The sequence below is a fragment of the Scyliorhinus canicula genome, unplaced genomic scaffold (genome assembly GCF_902713615.1).
Source record: "Scyliorhinus canicula unplaced genomic scaffold, sScyCan1.1, whole genome shotgun sequence".
Taxonomy (NCBI): domain Eukaryota; kingdom Metazoa; phylum Chordata; class Chondrichthyes; order Carcharhiniformes; family Scyliorhinidae; genus Scyliorhinus; species Scyliorhinus canicula.
In genome coordinates, this window is record NW_024056010.1 from 584,315 (window position 1) to 592,040 (window position 7,726).

Below are 7,726 nucleotides of genomic sequence, written 5' to 3' on the forward strand. Positions count from 1 at the left end.
ACTTGGATTGTAAAAGGTACCTATAATCTAAATGTTTCTAACACAACTAAGTATTCATTTTGAGCATGACCTCATCTCATAGATCTCTAATTACATTGTTTCCTTTGTGATGTTCAAAATGCTTTGATTTCAACGTGGTGTGATGTTTGATTCTGCCATTTCTATTGATTTATTATCAAATTGTGTCCCCAGCTCATAATTTTGACTTTGATTTGGGTCTAATTTATGTTTTTGTAGACACATTGTCTCCAGCTTTCCATATTCACCTAATGTCAGCAAAATTTCACACCTAGAATTGTCACCTAATTCAACTGAACCTCATCCATTCTTTTCCAGCTGCATAACTTCAAGGAGGGTATGAAATATTGTTTTTAGCTTTATACTAAAGATTCAATTGGTGGTGAGTTTAAAAGATTTGCCTCACATTTAAACACTGGTCACCTAATTCAGCTGAACCTCATCCACTCTTTTCCATCTGCTTACCCAACTAAAAAAAGGAGGTTCGAAACATTGCTTTTAGCTGTATACTAAAATTCACTGATTGTGTCTTGAAAGACCTGCTTATTTTGTTTGCTAAGCCTGGTTGACCAAAGCTATCTGCATTTTACAATCCTCTCCTGGCAGCTGCTGTTAACTCTTCGTGGGATTTTTCCCTATCTTCTCTTATGTTTCTTAAATCAGGTATTACCAAACTTCCATGTTCCAAATGACACGTCTTTCTATATTTTCAATTACAAGGCGCAAAGGGCCAAATGGCCTCCTCCTGCTCCAATTGCCTATATTTCTATGTAATCCCTTCCCACACTAAGAGCAGGTGAATGGCCTCTCCTCAGTGTGGACTCGCTGATGTCGCTGCAGACTGAATAACTGTGTAAATCCCTTCCCACACTGAGAGCAAGTGAATGGTCTCTCGCCAGTGTGAACTCGCCGATGTTTCTGCAGGCTGGATAACCGAGTGAATCCATTCCCACAGAGGGAGCAGGTGAATGGCCTCTCCCCAGTGTGAACTCGCCGATGTTTCTGCAGGCTGGATGATTCTGTGAATCCCTTCCCACACACAGAACAGGCGAATGGCCTCTCCCCAGTGTGAACTTTCTGATGTCTCTGCAGACTGGATGACTGAGTGAATCCCTTCCCACACTGAGAGCACGTGAATGGGCGCGCCCCACTGTGAATTCGCTGATGGATCCGTAGGTTGGTTAAGTATTGGAATCCCTTCCCACACTGAGAGCAGATGAATGGTTTCTCCACAGTGTGAACTCGCTGGTGTGACTTGAGGATGGTTAACCGAGTGAATCCCTTCCCACACACAGAGCAGGTGAATGGCCTCTCCCCAGTGTGAATGCGTCGATGAGTCACCAGCTCAGATGGGAATCTGTATCCCTTCCCACAGTCCCCACATTTCCACGGTTTCTCCATGTTTTGGGTCTCCTCATGTCTCTCCAGATTGGACAATCAGTGGAAGCCTTGTCTACACACAGAATATGTGCACGGTCTCTCCTCACTGTGAATGGTGTGATGTTTGTTTCAGGCTGTGTAACTGGTTTAAGCTCTTTCCACAGTCAGTTCACTGGAACTCTCTCAGTCGGGTGTGTGGGTCTCGGTGCTTTTCCAGTCACACTGATGTTTTCACAGTCAGTTCACTGGAACACTTTCACTCAGGTGTGTGTTGTGTGAGTCTCGGTGCTTTTCGTACTTAAAATCTTTGGAAGCCGACAGATCGGACAAACATTTCTCCTTCTCACCAATGATATTCAGATCAAAAGGAATCGACTGAGTTTGTCACATTGAGACATGACCTTTGAGATTTCTGTCTATAATTCCTCCTCTTCCAATATCCTTTAAAAACAATTTGCAAAAATCATCATTGTTAGTACACGATAGAAACTCAGAAGACAATTCTAGTTCTTATGGAACATAATTTCCTCTCTCGTTCTCCAAAAGCTGTAAATCTCCATCCCACACAATCTCCCTCCATTCTCACTCTGCTGTATCTGATATTCACCCTCCTAATTCTCCTGAAGGTGCGGATTCATGTTGATTGACAGATCCAAGCTCAGCTCACTGCTTCCTGACCAGGACACAGATTATAATAGGAGCAAGAGTTGGCCATTTGGCCCACTGAGTCTGCTAACCATTCAATTAGATCCTTGGCCGATCTACCTCAGCACCATTTTCCCCACACGGTCCCCATATCCCTCGATATCCTCAATATCTAGAAACCTATCAATATTTGTCTTGAACATCCCTGATGACCGAGGCTCCACATTCCTCTGGGATAGAGAATTCCAAAGCTTCACCACATCCTCGAGTGAAGAGATCCCTCCTCATCTCAGCTTTCACTCTATTTTCCTACCTGTTCCCGGTAACCCTTAACTCCATTGTTAATAAAATATCTGTCAAACTTGTGCTTCAATATATTCAATGACCCCCAGATACAACTGGTCCCTGTGGAAGAGAAATCCAGAGATTAACAACCCTCTGAGGGAAGAGATGACTGGAAATCTATAACGGAGCTGCAATCTTATATTAAAAGAAGAGAAATCATAATAAATATATTTTATTACAGAACCGTAAATAATATATCTAATCTGTACCATGTAACAACACCAGACATATCTCTGTCCACTATTAATTTAATGTCCCCTGAAATGTCAAACATCTCCATGGGAACCCACCCCTTTAATTGTGAACATTAGGAAAGAGACAATCCTTTTCTCCAGACAAATAAATATGTCAAGCTGAGGGAGAGACCTGGACCACAAGGGAGAATAATAAATCAGAGGTCTCTCCGATGGCAAGGAAGGAAACCCTGGCAGGTGGGTGGGGAGGATTCACAAACACCCGCTGGAGGCCCCAAACCCCCCAATAAGACCCATTGATTTTATTGTCAGTCTGCAGACAGGAGCTGGAGAACTGAACCCAGGCAGAGGAGAGGAAGGGAGAAAACTGGGAGTGAGGAGAGAAATGGTGCAGAATGGCAGCAAGGTGGTGCAGTAGTTAGTACTACTGCCTCATGGCGCCGAGGTCCCAGGTTCGATCCCAGCTCTGGGTCACTGTCTGTGTGCAGTTTGCACATTTTCCCCGTGTTTGCGTGGGTTTCTCCCCACAACCCAAAGATGTGCAGGTTAGGTGGATTGGCCACGCTAAATTGCCCCTGAATTCGAAAAAATAAAATGCATACTCCAAATTTAAAAAAAAAGAAACGGTGCAGATGGTGAGATGGGTTTGGTTTTCAGCCCAGGGAGGACGGAGAGTGTGTGGGACGGGGATTTACAGCTTTGGGGGAACAAGAGAACAAAAAATGTTCCAGAGAAAATAGAATTGCCTGTTCAGAATTTCTATCCTGGACTGACAGTGATGGCTTTTGTAAACTCCTTTTACAGGGGGTTAGAAGGGGAGGATTTACAGATGGAAACTCAAATCAAACTTCACAACCAGATTTAACAAAGTCACTCCATTCATCAGGACCTGAATATCATTGGCCTGTGAATGTGGAAGAAGAAATGTTTGTCTGGTCTGTCCGTAGGAAAAGATTTTCCAAGATCAGTGTGACTGTAAGAAAACCCGATACACACACACTCGACTTGAGTGAGTGTTCCAGTGAACTGACTGTGGAAAGAGCTTTAACCAATTACACAGTCTGAAAAAACACCACTCCATTCAGAGCGGGGAGAGACCGTACTCATGCTCTCTGTGGAGGCAAGGTTGCCACGATAGCACAGTGGGTAGCATTGTTGATTCTCAGCGCCAGGGACTCGGGTTTGATTACCGGTTTGGGTCTCTGTCTGTGCGAAGTCTGCACATTCTCCCCGTATCTGTGTGGGTTTCCTCCGGGTGCTCCAGTTTCCTCCCACAAGTCCCAAAAATCGTGCTTGTTTGGTGATTTGGACACTCTGAATTCTCCATCCGAACAGGCGGCGGAGTGCGGTGACTAAGGGATTTTCTCAGTAACCATTGTAGTGTTAATGTAAGCCTTTTTGTGACACTAATAATGTTTATTATTTATTATTCAACTGATCGTTAAACGTGGAGAGGGACAAGGACACCAGCAGCATGCTGAAACCGTTGTAAATAGGGGCTGGTTTAGCACAGGGCTGAATAACTGGCTTTTAAGGCAAGACCATGGCAGGCCAGCAGCGCGGGTTCGATTCCGGTACCAGCCTCCCTGAACAGGTGCCGGAATGTGGCGACTAGGGGCTATTCACTGTAACTTCATTTGAAGCCTCCTTGTGACAATAAGCGATTTTCATTTCATTTGTCATGTGGGGACTGTGGGAAGGGATTCAAGTCCCCATGTGAGCTGGGGACTCATCACAGCAGTCACACCAGCGACAGACCAGTCACCTGCTCCAAGTGTGGGAAGGGATTCAAAACGAAAGGGAAAATGCTGGAAAATCTCAGCAACTCTGGCAGCATCTGTAGGGAGAGAAAAGAGATAAGAGTTTCGAGTCCGATGACTCTTTGTCAAAGCTAACAGACAGAGAGAGTGGGAAATATTTATACTGTGGAGTGAGAATGAAAGATGAGTCATAGCCACAGAAACCCAGGGAAACCGGCTGCTAATGGCCACAGAACCCAAGGGGAAAGACTGCAAATGGCAGTCCCCAGACAGGACAAAAGATGTGAAAGGTCAAACAGCAGGGAAACTAACATCAGAGGATAAACTGTAGGTGTGGCGGGAGGGGAAGGGGGAAGCAAAGAGGAGAAAGGTGCAGGAAAGCGGAGGCGAAGGAGTTGAGAGAAAGGGATGGAGTCCTTACAGGGTGTAGGGTGTGAAGAGCTGTAGTCAAGATAGGAGTCAGTGGGCTTGTAGTGGATAGTCTATTGCCGGAAATGGAGACAGAAAGATCAAGGAAAGGAAGGGGAGTGTCTGAGATTGTCCAGGTGAAAGTGATGGAGGGGTGGAAATTGGAAGCGAAATTGATGAATTTTTCCAGGTCCGGGCGAGAGCACGACACGGCACCAAAATAGTCATCAATGTATCGGTAAAGGAGTTGTGGCAGGGGGCCCGGATAGGCCTGGAACAAGGAATGTTCCATATACCCCATAAAAAGGCAAGCACAGCTAGGACCCATGCGGGTACCCATTGCTACACCTTTGATTTGGAGAAAGTGAGATGAGTTAAAGGAGAAGTTGTTGAGAGATAGAACGAGTTTAGCCAGGCGGAGAAGTGTTGGTGGATGGGAATTGTCCGGATCTCTTTTCGAGAAAGAAGTGAAGGGCTCTCAGGCCATCCTGGTGTGGGATGGAGGTGTAGAGGGATTCCACATCCATGGTGAATAGAATGCGGTTAGGGCCCACGAGCTGGAAGCTGTCAATATGGCGCAGGGCATCAGAGGAATCCCGGATGTAGCTGGGGAGGGAATGGACCAGAGGAGTGAGGATGGAGTCAAGATAAGAGGCAATAAGTTCGGTGGGGCAGGAGCATGCTGATACAATGGGCCTGCAGGGACAGTCCTTTTTGTGGATTTTGGGAAGTAGGTAAAAGCGGGCTGTCCGGGGTTGGGGGACGATGAGGTTGGAAGCCATAGGGGGAAGGCGTCCGGAGGAAGTGAGGTCACTAATGGTGTTGGAGATAATGGTTTGATGTTCAGTGGTCTGGGCATGGTCCAGGGGGAGGTAAGAGGAAGTATCAGAGAGTTGGCGCTCAGCCTCTGCGAGGTAGAGGTCAGTGCGCCAGACGACAACAGCACCCACTTTGTCAGCAGGTTTGATGACAAAGTCGGGGTTAGACCTGACAGAGTGACGAGCAGAAAGTTCAGAATGAGAGAGGTTGGAATGGGTGAGGGGGGCAGAAAAATTAAGACGGGGGGGGGGGTCCACTTGGAGGCAGAATGTTGGAGGAACATGAAAGGATCAGCGGAACGGGGGAAGGATTCTTGCCCAAAGAAGTGGGCACAGAGGCGAAGGCGACGAAAGAAGAGTTCAACATCATGCCGAGCCCGGAATTCATTGAGATGGGGATGCAAGGGTACAAAGCTGAGTCGTTTGCTGAGAACAGCATGCTCAGCCTCAGAAAGGGGAAGGTCACTGTGTATGGTGAACACGCGGCAAGGGCTGGGGTTGGGAGAAATGGGGTACGAGGTATTGGGACTGGTGGAGGGCCTGGGATGGACAGCAGTGTTGATACTGGGAGAAATGGAGTACGAGGGTTTGGGACTGGTAGAGGGTCTGGGATGGGCAGTGGTGTTGATACTGGGAGAAATGGAGTACGAGGGTTTGGGACTGGTGGAGGGTCAGGGATGGGCTGTGGTGTTGTTACTGGGAGAAATGGGGTACGAGGGATTGGGACTGGTGGAGGGCCTGGGATGGGCAGTGGTGTTGATACTGGGAGAAATGGAGTACGAGGGTTTGGGACTGGTGGAGGGTCAGGGATGGGCTGTGGTGTTGATACTGGGAGAAATGGGGTACGAGGGATTGGGACTGGTGGAGGGCCTGGGATGGACAGCAGTGTTGATACTGGGAGGAATAGGGTACGAGGGTTTGGGAGTGGTGGAGGGTCAGGGATGGGCTGTAGTGTTGATGAGTTGTTGAAGCTTGCGTTCCTTACCATCTGTAAGAAAGTCGTTAAGATGTCGAATGATGCAAAGGATGAAATTAAACTGGGGACAGGGCCAGCTTTGAGAGAGAGTAAGACGGTGCTGCTGGAGAGAGATGTCGAGTGTCTTCATGTGGCACCGCATGGCACTGAGTGTGGCTTTCAGGATGCGGCGGGAGCAGCGGTTGGAAGAATGTTGTATATCCTGGAGGTACCCTGTAATTATGGGAAGGGATTCACTCAGTTATCCGAGTGAGGATTTACCAGGATGAGGGAGCCGAGCTGGTGAGGAAGCGAGCGGCCTTTAATAAGGTTCAGGCTGTTCTGTGTAAGAAAGGAGTTTGATTCGGGGCGGTTTACCCGGCAAAGCTGCGGGTTACAAATGAGTCCAAAGATTTCCATTTGGAGACACTGGAGGAGGCGAATGCCTTTACTGTAAAGCATGGACTGGGGTCCAGTTATCTGTATTGGACAAGATCCACATTCCTGTGGGTGGGGTGGGTGTTGTGATATCCTCGATATAGTTTTTGACATTTTCTGATAGAATCTGTTTTTCTGTGTGGGGATGAAGCGAGATTTTCTTACAAAGCACAATGTAGATCTATGGGGAGGGTGGGGGGATGGCCCCCGTTGGAAATTGAGTCTATTAAGGGACTGCATTCTGAAGTATGATTGATCCTCAAAGTAGGCAATATTGGTGTTCTATTTTCATGTTGTCCTGAGAGGAGCTGCCCCACCAGCAGTCAGATGGTGAATGGGAGTGAGATGGGGGGGGTTTGATTCAATCTGTGTGTCTCGGTGGGGCGTTGGTGAAAAATGGGGGAGGGGGGTTACTTTGCTGATGATGACTATAAAACTGTTTTTGTTTTACTCTGAAGATGTGTGCACGTGGCGGTCATCTTGGGTGGACCCTTGGCCTGTACTTTTTGAAGATTTGCTGGATAGTCCCTCACGTTTGAAATGGCTGATTCCATGATGGGGCTGGTGCGGAGACCCTTGATTCAGCTGCTCACCTGGAACGCAAGGGGATTGGGTGGACCAGTGAAGGTCAAGGGTTGTCACTCACCTAAAGAATCCAAATGCTGGGGTGGTGTTCTTGCAGGAGAGTCACTCGCGGGTTAGAGATCAGACCAGACTGCGGAGCGGGGAGCCAAGTGTTTCACTCGGGCTTTGACGGAAGGGCTC

General features: G+C 47.6%; 1 pseudogene; it reads right to left on the reverse strand.

Annotated features, from left to right (window-relative positions):
* The window catches only part of LOC119961454, a 36,780-nt pseudogene extending 35,379 nt beyond the window's left edge, over window positions 1–1,401 (reverse strand).
* Window positions 1,402–7,726: the final 6,325 nt, after the last annotated feature.